At 27.6% G+C, this 14,536-nt stretch overlaps 1 protein-coding gene across 2 annotated transcripts in view; it reads right to left on the bottom strand.

Annotated features, from left to right (window-relative positions):
* LOC105227929 (serine-rich adhesin for platelets) overlaps positions 1-14,536 on the bottom strand; it is a 307,208-nt gene that overhangs the window by 5,749 nt on the left and 286,923 nt on the right. The gene's annotated exons all lie outside the window — the stretch shown is intronic.

Below are 14,536 nucleotides of genomic sequence, written 5' to 3' on the forward strand. Positions count from 1 at the left end.
ATAAAAGTTGAATTTTTAGATTGCTTTTAGGGAATGCTTGGAAACAGAAGTTTATATAAAAAACATGTAATAAGATTAATAAAATAAAAATAATTAATATGCTGTTTTGAATTACAAAAGAAAAAATAATATAATCCTGTATTATTTAAAAATCAATATATTATTTTTAATTGTAATAAAAATGTATAAAAAAATATTATTTAAATTTTAACAAAAAAAAAAAGATTAAAAAATTGAATTAAAAAAAAATTATTATTAAAAAGTTATGCAATTTTCTTCATATTTTTCGTTTTCCTATTTTGTTTTTTTTTGTAAGTTTTATATATTTTTAAACTATTTTTTTCCAAACTAAAAACGATTTTCTGCTGAAATTTCAAAATAAAATGTCTAAAATTAAATTAAAATTTTCGAATTTTTTTCCTGTAAAAATAAATTTATATTTATTAAGCTTTGATAGTCTTTCAGTCTTAATTATGCCTAAATAATTTTACAAAAAATCGTTTAAACGATGTGATGAATTTTTGAATTATCTAAAATATTTTAATATATTATCAAATAAAATTAAAAAAAACAAAGATTTTTATTATTATTATTTATATAAAAAATATAAATTAAAATTAAAAAATTGATATACATATTTTTATTGACATAAAATTTTATCGTATAATTAAGCCAAAAAAATTTAATTTTGCCTAAAAAAATTTGTTTAAAATTTTCTAAACTTTATGTTTGAAAAATACTTTTTATTATTGAGTTGACTTGACAAGCAGTTTTGAAAATGGTTTTAAGTTAATTAATATTAAATAATTAATTTACTTTAAATAAAACACATATTTAATTGTTTTTTTAGAAAATGAAACCTAAATGACAAATTATTTATGTTAAATGAAATGAGAATGTCACAAAAAATGGATTTGAATGTTAAAAAATGTAACAAAAAATTTTTTTTAATAAAAAAAAGTTTTGAAAAAAAATTTTGAAAAATAAATTTAAAAAAAAAATTAAAAAAAAATTTTTTGAAAAAAAATTAAAAAAAAAAATTAAATGACAAAAAAATTATTTATTTATGTTAAATAAAATGAGAACGTCATAAAAAGTAGTTTTGAATGTTTAAAAAAATTTAACAAAAATTGTTTTGAATAAAAAAAAAATTTTGAAAATATACATACATATTTTGAGAAAAATAATTTAAAAAAAAATTTGAGAAAAAATTTTTGTATATTAAAAAAATAAATACTTTTGAATATTAAAAAAAATTATTTATGAATATTAAAAAAAATTAAAATAAAAAATTTTTTGGAATATTAAAAAAAAAGAATAAAAATCCGGCCATATTAATTATTCTCAGAATTCCTAGTTTTTCTATATTTTTTTTCAAAATATTAACTTTGAGTTACGTAGCCTTTGGTAACGGCTTTCATGACATGCGGTTTCAAAAAATAAAATAAAATTAAAATAAATTTGTTGGAAAAAAGTTTAATGTCAAAAATGCTTCTTAAAATGAAAAATTTAATATAAGGGTTTTAAAAAAATATTGAACACGTACTCATAACAAGTTTTAGATATAGTCAGTATTCCTACTTCAAAAACAAAAGTATAAAAATATTAAAAGTAAAAGGTAGAACAGTAACTTTTTTGATATAACAATTACATATTTTTTAAACTTTTTATAAAAATAAAAAATTTTTATTTTTTGTTTTGGATATAAATTCCATCTATAATTTTTGAAAAAAAGAGATTTTTTTAAAGGAAAATTTGGAATATTTGGTTATCGAATTTTATAATTTTAATTATTTTTATTAAAAAAATCGATTTTTAGTTTTTGATATGTATTTCATCTATTATTTTTGAAAAGCATTCCTTTGAGGAAGTTTTTGAATTTGTAATTATTTTTATAAACAAAAAATTTAATTGATAATTTCTGAATTTATTTTTTTTTTTTTACTTTTAATTATTTTGATATTTTTCTTTGATTTTTATTTTCAAAAAATTATTTTTTTTATTTTCAAAATTTTATTATTATATAAAACTGCATGCGACTAGAATTTTTTTGAATAAAAAGCGTAAAAATAAAAGTAACACTAAAATTGTGGTATTAAAACAAGCTAAGCGGATAATTTTTGGCTACACATACGCATACATAGACAACTCGTTTCCATAATTCGCAATCACAAATAATACGAACGACAAAAGTAATCTGTGTCACATATAATGGCAGTAAATGCAGCCAATTGCACGCATATATGTGTGTGTTTGTGTAAAAATAAAATAACAATAACAATATAAATTATTATTAATGCGCTTTCGGTTTTGGAAAAAAGCTTAATTCTAATGAAAGCTTATGCGCAATGCAAATAATACTAAACGCCATCATTTTTGCTCCTTTGGCTGGCACATTAATAATTATTATTTATGCGCAGCACAGCATATGACAAAAAACGTACGCAAATCGCCGCTGCAGCAACAACAAACAACATTTGTGTGTGCTATATAAATCGGTGTACAACAACATTGTCGCGCAATCGAACGCAATTCACAACAAAACTGTCACTCATAAACAAATCAAAGTGCATAAATCAACGAAAATAAAGTATTATTTATTAAAGTTTGCTAAGCAGATAATAAATGGCGAAATGCATGGCAAAAATCAGATTTTGCAAATTTTAGATAACAGTGGTGGCGTATGAAGAAGTGGAAGTTTTGCAAGTTCACTTTAAAGGTAATTTTTGGCAGCAATAAAAATTGTTAAATTTTATTTAAAAAAATTAGTAGCATTATTAGAAAAAATGTTATGAAAGAGTTGGATTAAAAAAAAAATAATTTCCCTTTTGAAATAAAAAAAAATTTCCCTTTAACAAAAAACTGCCGATTTTACTTTTATTGATATTTTTGAAAACTTAATTTAAATTAATAAAATTATTAGAAAAATTCCCTTTAAAAAAATTTCCCTATTTTTTTATTAATTTAAATTTTTTTATTAAATTAATTTTATTAATTAAATTTTCAGAAAATATTCTTTTAAAAAAAGTTTCCCTACTTTATTATTTTTAAATTTCCCTATTATTTAATGAAGAAAATAAATTTTGTTAAATTTTATTTTGAAAAATAGTGTATGAGTAAAATAGTATTAAAGAAGTTGGATTAAAAAATGTCCTTGTTCAAACAAAAAAAAGAAAACAAATTTTCTTTTAAAAATCTATTTTTTTAGTCGTCATATATGTATTTTTAAAAATTTAAAGTTTAAAAATTAATTAAATTTTTAGAAAACTTCTCTTTAATAAAATTTCCCTATTTTTTAATAATTTGAAATTTTTTATTAAATTAATTTTATTAACTAAATTTTTAGCGAATTTCCCTTAAAAGAAATTTCCCTATAAAATCCCCTTAAAAAATTCCCTATTTTTTTTTAATTTAAAATTTTTCAAAATTAATTTAATTAACTAAATTTTTAGCAAATTTCCCTCAAAAGAAATTTCCCTATAAAAATCGCTTTAAAAAATTTTCTATTTTTTTATTAATTTAAATTTTTTTTATTAAATTAATATTATTAACTAAATTTTTAGAAAATTTCCCTCAAAAGAAATTTCCCTATATTTTTATTTTTAAATTTCCCAATTTTTTAAGATACATATATTTCTGAAAACTTAAAATTAAAAATCATTTAACATTTTTTTTTTATTATTGCCCCCCGGCAAGAAAAACGATTAGGAGTCGACGACAATCAGCGTCTTGGTATGCGGAGTTTAGAACTGGGCAGACGTGTTTATAAAGGAAAACCGGCGTAAGGTAGTAACCAGAGTGCACCGCACCATAGCCATAAGAGTTACATCAGCCTACCGAACTGTGTCAGGTGATGCAATATAAGTTACTTTTTATGTGCCATTTTGCATAAGCCGCCCCACTGTTACCCTAGCTTTGCACTGACCAGCCAAACTACAAACATACCTACAAATCCCCAAAAATTGGAGTGGCGGCATTAATTTCTCAAATGTCAGTGAATTTTGCAGCGAATAAAGTCAAAATCACAATAATCGCATGCGGTATGGCTTAATAACGGGCAAAATGCATAATTTGTCTTTTGAAACTAGTTTCCTTCTTTGGTTGTTCAACGGTGTTTTTTGCGCAAAATTCTTATTTAGAGAGGGAGGTTTATACATACATATGTAGGTATGTATTTGTGTATGGGTACTTGTATATAAATAATATATTTTTAGTTTTTGATAACTTATTATGATTTCGAAATCATGATTAAGATTTTGTTTATGAATTATTATATCTAAAATGATTGCGTGATTAATGTAGATAAGTACGGGCTTGCTAACGTATAAGAGCATATCAAGTATACATAAATACTCGTATATACACATTTTTCATCACCTAAAATTCAAAATAACGTAACATCTCTTTTTATAAGTTTACAGGCGAATGAAAAACTTTATAATAGAAACCACTCATATTGAAACTAAAATTGAGTTTTGGTTATAAAGTGGTTATATATTGGTTATAAAATGGTTATATATTGGTTATGTATAGGTTATATATGGGTTATATATAGGTTAAATATTGGTAATATATTGGTTATGTATAGGTTATATATTGGTTATAAAATGATTATACATTGATTATAACTGACAGCGGAAGTTTAGAATTTTATGATACACATATAGTGTAACATGTAGTGATTCGTACGCAATAGAGAACTCAATTTCGAATTTTTTGATGATAAGCTCTTTTGCATTTTAAATGTCGTTTCGAAATATTCGTTAAAATTTTCCCGCTGAAAGTTATAAGTATTTTTTAAGAATTATTAAACATATTCATACATAAGTATCTCTGTTTATACAAATATTTACGCTATTGATATATATTTTTATAAAAAAAAAAAAATTATTTAAAAATAACAACTGATAAAGCTGTTATATGCACAGCTGCTAATTGCGCGCTAGTTTTGTTGTTATTGTGCTAGCGCTCACGCGCATAGGCAGACAAATCGGCTACATGGGCTGTGGGTGGCACCCGCAAGAAAAGTATTCAAAGAACTGGCCTTACTTGGTTGAACATATTGTTTGTTGTTGTTATAACTTCACCTACTTACTGCCTGATTGAGTTTTAATTTATTAATAAATAAGTATTTTATTGCTACTTATTTCATTTTTTTAAAAAGAATAATTTGTTTCTTGGTTTAGTATGCTTAAAAATGTCGCTTTTATACTCGAACCACATCTTTAAAGCTGAAAACTTCAAGTTTCTACATTGTAAATTTTTTTCACAATTGGTAGGTGAGGAAAAAAGTATTAAAAATGTAAAGCAGCACTCCTCAAGTGCCAGTGTGAGGGCCAGTAATTCAAAGCTTTCCAAGGTAATCGGCAGCCTAATCTCTAGGGAGTAATATTTTACATACACTTCTTCATATTTACGGGGATCGACCTGTAGTCATATTAAAAAAGCTAAACTAATCATTGAAAGTCTTTGTTAGAGTATGTTACTCATCAAGAGCTTACTCCCTTATAAAGCACACTTTGTAACAGAAAAAATTGTGTTTAATATAACAAAAGCTCTCTATATCAAATACATGAATTACCTCATGAGTTGCCCAATTAGTTACCCCATGCTGATCATTGTAAAAAATGTTAGATTAAGTGTATTGTGATCAAGGGAGATTACTTTGAGGGAGGACATAGATTTTGAGGAATAAATTAAGAACTTTAGAATTATAAACAACGTTTACTACTTTTTGCCCATAGTAGTCTTACATTCATCTTTATTTTATTCTATCTTGTCTTTATTCTCTGTCTTTTTGTCACATTTGTATCATAAAAAAAGACACTGGTAATACTGCCCATACAAACTTCACGTCAATATTTCTCAAAATAACCCACTTCTTTCAGATTATTTAACTTTAATATTTTCTATAAAAAAAAGTAATAATTTCAGTATTACAAAAACTTTTTCTGTAACAAAAAGTAATAATTAAAGTATCTCAACAATTCTTTCAAACATAGATATAAGTAAGTATTGGGTGGCACCCTTTATTTTCCACATTTGAGGTCAAGTGCAAGCAAAATATTTCAGCAGACGCAACAATATTCATTGAACAAGACGAATACTACAAAAAAATTGACATATATCAAAGTATTAGTTGTAAAAACAAAAGCAATAAGTTATTGAAATAAATAAATCATTAAAAAAGCAAATTTTTTCGTAAACTTTTTAGTCTAAACTTAAAGCTACTCCAAAATGGTAATTAACTTTTTACAACGCTTAGCGCCGCTAGGAATTTTCAGACTAATACGAGTACCTTTGCTAATTTTTGATATTTTTTTATTGCTTTTTTTATTGAACAAGGCCCTTTTTGCGAGTATATATTTATGTAAGAATGAATACACACATACACCAACAGCACCGCACTTTATTAATGAAATCTACTTTGGGTCTTACGAAATTCCACACATCATTCATGCCCATTGCTCGCTTGGCCAACTGGTCAATTGTGGTTGCTGTTTCTGCTTAAAAGCACCACATGCAATTACTTTAATTACAAGGCAGCCAACAGCCAAGCAAAAATAATAGCGCAACAAATATTTCGCCAAAAAAATGATAAGTAAAAAAAAAATCCAAAAAAAATATAAGAAAAAAAGTCGTTATAAAGAGTTGAAAAAGTTTGCAAAAAGCATAAAAGAAAACAACTCACAACCAAAATAACCAAAATAGAAGCATCTGCGCGTCGGCAACTTTAACCTTAAAACAATTTCACCGCGCCAGCGTTGTCGCTATTTGTTTTCTAAATTATTTATAATTTTCTTTCATGACTTTTCTACTATGTCACCGCATTTGCTAGAAAACAATAGCAGTGACATTAAATATGACTCTTCTTTACACACATGTGATGTTTTTTTGGGTTTGCGAAAACCGAAAAACGAAAGTTGTAAATTTCATTTTCGTTTGGTTGATAGCGTTGGGGTGTCATTGTGGCTACAATTTCATTCACTGGAAACATAATGAAAATGAAAGCTTCAGCAATTTTGGTTGGTTGCGGTTTGCGAAAGCTATTTGCAACCGCGTAATAATGATAGCAAATCTAAGGTAATCAAATGTACATATTAAAGGAATTAGCGCTTAGAAAATGGGAAGACAAAATTTTGCTGCTAATGAGCTGTAGACTATCAATTTAATAGGTCACGATCTTCAAGTATGTCAGAAGCTTTCATAACTATTGAGCTTTTAGATTAGTATTCTTTGCTTTAATAAGATGAAATTTTAATAATTATGAAAGCTTAAAGCATATAAAAGCTCTACTCATTATTATGAAAGCTTAAAGCATATGAAAGCTCTGCTCAGGTATATTTATAAAAGAGATGACTATAATTTTAGGCGAAGTTTTTTTATGAAAGCTGAATATTTGTTAAAGTTTAAAATATGTGAAAGCTCTACTCAATATTATGAAAGCTTATAACATACGAAGGCTCTGCTCAGATATATATATAAAGGAGACGATTATAATTTCAGGTTACGTTTTTGTAGGAAAGCTAAATATTTCTGAAAGCTTAAAGCACGGGAAAGCTCTGCTGATTATTATGAAAGCTTAATTAGTTATGAATTATAAAATTCAAAGAAATGTAAAAAGTAACTACGTAATTAAAACAATATTAAAAATTAATACTAAAGCTTTCTGTGGTGCAAGATTTCGAAAAAAATATGTTATGGAAGTTTTACAAACTAATGATTTGCTATCAAAAAGTTTAGTGCAAATAATAAATATTTGCAAAGTAGTTAGAGATAAGAAGAACAGGCAAAACTTAAAGTGCATTTACAGCATTCATTAATCAAGAAAGTGTTAAAGTTCAAGAATCATTTAAAAACAAAAATTGTTAAAAAGTAAAACAGGTATGTATGTATGTACTTATTTAGTAAGCTAGAAAAACCTTTTTGAAAAACGAGAACAAAAACGTTAATATTGTCATATATATATGTATATATGAATATTAGGGTGTTTGGTTTTTCTGAAGGCCATAGGATTTTTTGATATATTTGATCCATTATTTTGACCGCGTATAAAGGTATAATTTAATCAGAAAAGTTACTAAAAACTTTTTTGTAAAGCGAAAAGTTTGTACTGAAATTTAGTACTCAATGGTCTTATATGATTTTTCTATTCAGTTAAGCGTTTATGAGTTATTCATTGTAAAGAGTCAACAAAAAGAAATAATAAAATATATATTAAAAAAATTAAAATAAGAAACCATATTATAGAGCAGTAAACTTCTTACAAAAGTATAAGTTTTCCGATTTGTAATTATTTTTTTTTCACTGAGTTAAAAAATTCATTAGAAAATCAATCATAAAATAATATAATTTTAACCGTTAGTTTAACCGTTACTTTAATGGTTAATTTAACCGTTTATATAACGGTTAGGTTTATGAAATAAATCCTGAGAAACCTTTGTCTAGAGCGTTAAATTTTCTATAAAATCTGTGAAACGAGTTATTTTTCCACGTAGTTGAAATGAAAGCAGATATTATGTTTTTTATCTGTTAATAAATATATCTTATAAATCTTCGACATTTTTCTATCTGATAATAAGCAATGAATGGAAAACTGGTAGGCGGAGGACCTTTACATTAAAATTAAGAGCTCATACTTGAAAAACTCATACTTAGAAATGTCTGTCAACCAATTTTCCAAAGTGCCAAGCGAAAAAACACTATTTTTTTTAAACCACCCTAATGTATATTCTAAATAGCTTTAAGTGAATTGTGATGTTCGAAGCAAAGATAAGAGTGGGGATTTATAAATACTATAATTTCATACATAAATATGACTGTATGTAGATATGTACGTATGTTTAATATTTGAAATACCAAAATAAAACGCAAATCATTAATTTTGCAAAGATTGACGGTTTTGGAATAACAATTAATCTTCGTCGCGAAAAAAAAATATTTAAAAAAATATATGTAAAATAAAAAAAATATATAAAAAAGATTAAATTGAAAAATAAAATACTAAATTACATCTTCTTCTTTACTGCCATAGACACCGCTTACGCGATTATAACCAAGTTAACAGCAGCAAGGCTGTCGTTTAGTTTTCATTGGTACATTAAATTACATAATAATATTAAATGTCAATTAATTTAACAGAATTTTCAGCAGAAAACTATTAATTTTTACAAAATTTTCAGTTTCTGCCATCATATATGTACATATAATCATGTTATTATCAAGTTATAATTTTTTTTCAATAGGAAGACTTTCTGTTTTATACCGCCTCTTTCTCCTCCTAAAGACTTTTGAAAATTGATGTTGCGTTTTTTACATTTTAGGTGACGGTTTAATAAAATTTTTTTCAAATATCAATTAAAAAAATTTTTACACTGCTTAATTTTCTACTAGTAACACTACATTCTATTATGTATGCCGGCATATGCTAGTGGCGCTAGTGAATTTATTCAATAAATCTCTTTTATACATAAATCTCTTTAATAAATTTATTCAATAAATCTCTACCATAAAATACATATACAAAATGTAGTTTGCTAATTTATTCTTGAGTTAACACTAAATTAATTAATTCATAACACACGTGGCGAGTCAAAATGTCGCCGCAAGCGATTCATGATTTTGACGAGAATGAACATTTCATATGAGCATAAGCATGAAGACACATACATACATAATACAAATTTTTATAGTCTGTGTATGAAAATATTTATAGTCTGTACATGAATTTGGTGATCAAATTAATCAAACTTTAACACTAACCAAAGTGATTGTTAATTTTAGTTTTGAAAAGTGGGTGTTTCTTTTACTAAGCCTCTACTTCAACGCGCAGCTGCTGTAGGTGGGACTAAGCTTATGTTCTCAGTAATTATATTAGACAGTTGATTTTATGGGTAGTTGAGAGAATTTTTATTGTTGAATTAAGAAGTGGCTGCTGAGGGGAAGAAGTGACTTGAAACCGAAAAAATAGGTGAGCATTTCATGATTTTGAACAAGAGCACCGAAAAAAGGCAAGCCATCCCCTCATTTTATGCTCCGAAGTGTTTCGTTAATTGAAAATAGGTTCCATTAAAGCTGATACAACAAATCTTTCATTCAATACAAGTATAAGGTACTCAACACAAAATTTGGTTTGGTAAGTTTGAAGCGGATACTTGGTTTGAGACTCAAACTCAAGCGACTATTTGAAAACTTGAAAGAATTTTTGCAAAATATATTGCTTGAATTCTAGAAGTTTACATGAGGAAGCAGAGCGCGTTGAAGTTATCTTGAGAGAGTGCTAAGGAGAGAGAGTGGGATGGAGAGAGAAAAAGCGAAAAAGTCAGAGTTTTGCCTTTCATCTAACGTTACTAGAGAGAGAGAGAGAGAGTCAGAGTTTTGCCTTTGATCCAATGAGGGAGAGAGAAAGGGTCAGATTTTTACCTCTGACCCAATGTTACTAAAAGCATCGATGAACATGATTCTTTTTTTAGTTTTTTTTTTGGTTTCTGTTCCACGTTGATTGGGCCTTTAGCAGTTTGATTCCATAAAAGTTTAGATTTCAAGATCTTACATTCTCTTATCTTCAACTTTTTCATAAATATTTCGGAAATTCTTTCATCTTCAACTTTTTTTTATAAATATTTCTAAAAATCACGGGTAAAACTGCTACGATTAAGGAAAATATTCATGCAGTGTTTATAATAAGAAATCTTCAAACGAGTGGATTTTTTATTGGACGACATACTATAGTAAAACTACTATGTATGGCGTGACTGTCGGCCAGTATAACCTCTATAACCGTTATATGATAAAAGGTAGTGTTCTAAATATTAGACCTTCGTATGGTTATGGTAAACTAGTATTCAAGAAATTGTTTATGCGAACTGCTTGACATTTTCAACAAAGATCTTAAGCGATTAAATCTTTTTTGAGATCTTCCGAAGACTTCGAAATTCTACTTATGTATATCAAGAGCCTTTGTATTTGTTCTTGATACGTATATAATATAATTTGTAAGTCTTCGGAAGATTAAAAAAAAATGTGTGATTAGAAAAAACAACGACGACTATTGAAAATACATAAACATATGAAATATTGTCTGTATATATTACGTACTATTTTAAGCTTGATAAGATTTAGATTAGCATAGATAAAAGTAACAGCAGTCGTAAGGTAGTTCGAACTACTCCTACGTCATTTAATTTAAGTCATATATGATAACGGTGTCAATAATCAAATATGTATGTACAACAGATTACTCATTTATAGGTTTTTATCACTAAGTCAACTGATTACTGCACTAAAGCAATGAATCAGCTGTAAAAATATAGAAATAAATACGCAAGAAGTTTTTGGAATTTTTCGCACACTTGAACCGGCTAACTAAATAGTGGTATTTAATAAAAAAAATTAAAAAAAGTTTTACTTGCGTCATAGAATCAATATGAAGTCATCATTTACCAAATAATAACCAAACATTGCAATAAGCCGCTATGACTCTACCACAGGGCCACTTTTAACGGGCACCCTTGTCAAATATTGTGTTGCTCGCCACTTTACTTGCCATGTGTACGCAGACTTTTTGTAGACAATGTATGACTCACTAACTGTTGACTGAGTGGCCTGTCAGTTGCCTACGTTCTGTCACTGCGCTCGCTTATGGTCTGTTTGTCAGAAATGTTGTCTTTTTGTTTCTTTTTTTCATTTACTTGTTTGCTTTGCTTTTGCCACTCGCTGGTGTTTGCATGGACTTTGTGCAAGTGTGTATGTGTGTTGGCGGTTTCTATGGTATTGACATTTTACATTTGGCCAAGAAATTCTGAATCAACCGTAAAGTGGAGTTTTGCAGTTATGCAAATACGCACATGTTTATATACATATATGTTGTAAGTATATATGTATACACATACTTATGGGAACACTATTACATATTTACGTGCACATACACACATACTTATGTGCAGTTATATTTATGTGATTCATGAATCGCGCAGTCATAACTAAGTGTTAATGTGGTCCTCTTATGTGCCTTGAGTGTGAACTTTATTATTTGTGGCTTGCTTTTTTCATGTTTCATCATTTGTTTTCTTTTTATTTGTCTTTTGTGCCGCTTAAGCCGCTTAACTTTTTCTTACACCGTTGCGCTAATTATGCGGTTTGGCATCTTTTTATTTGAATTTATTGGCATTAAAAGACAAAGCTGTTGGAAATGACTCTTTTGTCACGTCTTCTCAATATGACTAATTCAATTTTTTACTGATGACGAGCGTCGAATTTTGATATATTTATGGTGCTGTTGTTAGTTTTGCTTATAAATGCAGCGTATAGCCAAAAAATTCGTAGACTATATCATAATTTTTAAAATTCAAGAATTTTTATTTTTATAATATTTTTTTAAAAATAAGCAAATAAATATAATCTTTTCTTAATAAATTTCGAAAATTTTATTTTTCGTATTCCAACATTTTTCTATTTATAACATGTATGTTATAAGAAAGGATTAATTATTTCTTTGTTAAAAACTTTTTATAACATTTTTTTAATAATTTGCAAACCTTATATTCGAATTCGAGAATAATATTTTATAATTCATAATTTATTTTTAATAATATTTTTTTATGTATGTATTTTTATGATAAATATATTTTTCGAAAATTGTATTTTTCGAATTCGAATCCGAAAGCTTTAATTTTTATTTTTTTTAATATATTTTTTATGTATATAAATGTAAATAAAAATCTAGTTTTTTTATAAATTTCGAAAATTATATCTTTCGAATTCGAATAATTATTAAGTTTTTTCTTAAATATATTTTTATGTACATCAATGCAAACAGTGTATGAAAAATCTGATTTAATGAACAAATTTCGAAAATTATATTTTTCGAAATCGAGTTCGAATTCTTTTATTTTTTTAAATATATTATTTATGTACGTAATTGCAAATAAAATATAAGAATACTGATTTTATTTAAAAAGTTCGTAATTTTAATTTTTCGAATTCGAAAGTTTTACTTTTCTATGCAATAATATTTTTATGAATATTCAAATTAATTTATCAAACTCAGAAGAGAAAAAATACTGGGTGGTAGACAGAAGCAAAAAAAAAAGGCGCATCAAGATGATCTTGAAACAAGTATGAATGAAAAAACAAGCATAAACTCATTCAGAAAACGAGATACAACAATGTTCAACAAGCAGTAGCAAGCAATGACAGCGGAAACCAAGCAACGACAAGACGCAGCCGCTCTTAATATAAATTACATTGTCCTAAGATGTTTAAGCAGATTTTTCCCAGGCATCTGTGTGAGACTGATTAAAACTTGTACTTGGCTGCAGCTAGAAGGCAGACAGAGTATATTTGTTGTTGTTGCTGTTCTTGTTGGTGGTGTTGAGCGCGGCAATATTAAATGTTGGCTTTAACGAAAAGCGTAAAAAGCGATTGCTGAAAGGAAGTTGCGCTGCCTCACAGCAAGCAACAACAAACAAACACACATTAAATGAGTAAGAACAAGAGATAGATTATTATTAATAATAAATAAATGGCAAGTAGGTGTGTTGCGTCAGCTAACTTGCTTAGTGCAGCCTTACACTTCCCACGGCGCCACAACATAATCGCTTTTTAGGCGCTTAAGCGCTTAAGTGCTCAAGTGCACAAGTTCTAAATTAGCGAAAGCAGCTTCCAGCGAAATGATTTATCACAGCACACACACATACATATATACATGTGGCTTAGTGACATCGGCGACACTTCCGGTTTGCGCTCGAAATCCTTCGCGGAAATTGTGTGTAAAACACAACGAGTGAAACAGAACGGCAAAAGGAATGCGCGCGCTGGGAAAAAGCGAAAACTATTGTATGCACGTATGTATGTGGTAAGCTGCTGTGTTCATCATAAGTGAAAAATTTGCGTAGCTGTTGTTGTTGAGGTTGTTGCTAGTGTTGTTGCGGCTGCTGCTCCTCGGAAGCTCAAGGCCTGGGAAAGAATGTGGCCAACTAGTAAAATGTTATGACAAATGGGTGGAGTCCAAGCCGAATTGTGTGTGTGTGCGGCATGTGGTGTTGCAGTTGTTGGGGAAGCGCTAAGCGTACTACTTCGCGGTGGCATAGAGGCAGTGAAGCATTAAAGCAACAACGGCAACAAGTCGAAGATTTAAACCAAACAAAGCGCAACGTTTGTTTTGTTATTGTTGCAGTTTGAGTAGCATGTGGGTTATTAATAGCCAAGCAAAGTATACAAATACATAGCATTTTACATATATACATATGTTTTGCATGTACATATGTATGTTTGTTGTGAGGTATTTTTATATCGCTACTTTTGCCCATATATTGCTCTGCTTATTTATTTTGTAGGTATGTATGTTTATATGCATTTTTATTATTGCCAACACATTAAAGACGGACTATTAAGTAATGAATTTATTTCAACAGCAAGATGGTGAGTCTGTCAGCGTGTATGTATGTAAATCTGTGATACGCGCCTTAAGAGAGTTTAATAACCGATATACATACATATATGTATATACACAGATTAGGGTTGATAAAGAAAATGT

Source organism: Bactrocera dorsalis, chromosome 5 (assembly GCF_023373825.1).
Source record: "Bactrocera dorsalis isolate Fly_Bdor chromosome 5, ASM2337382v1, whole genome shotgun sequence".
In the NCBI taxonomy this organism is placed as follows: domain Eukaryota; kingdom Metazoa; phylum Arthropoda; class Insecta; order Diptera; family Tephritidae; genus Bactrocera; species Bactrocera dorsalis.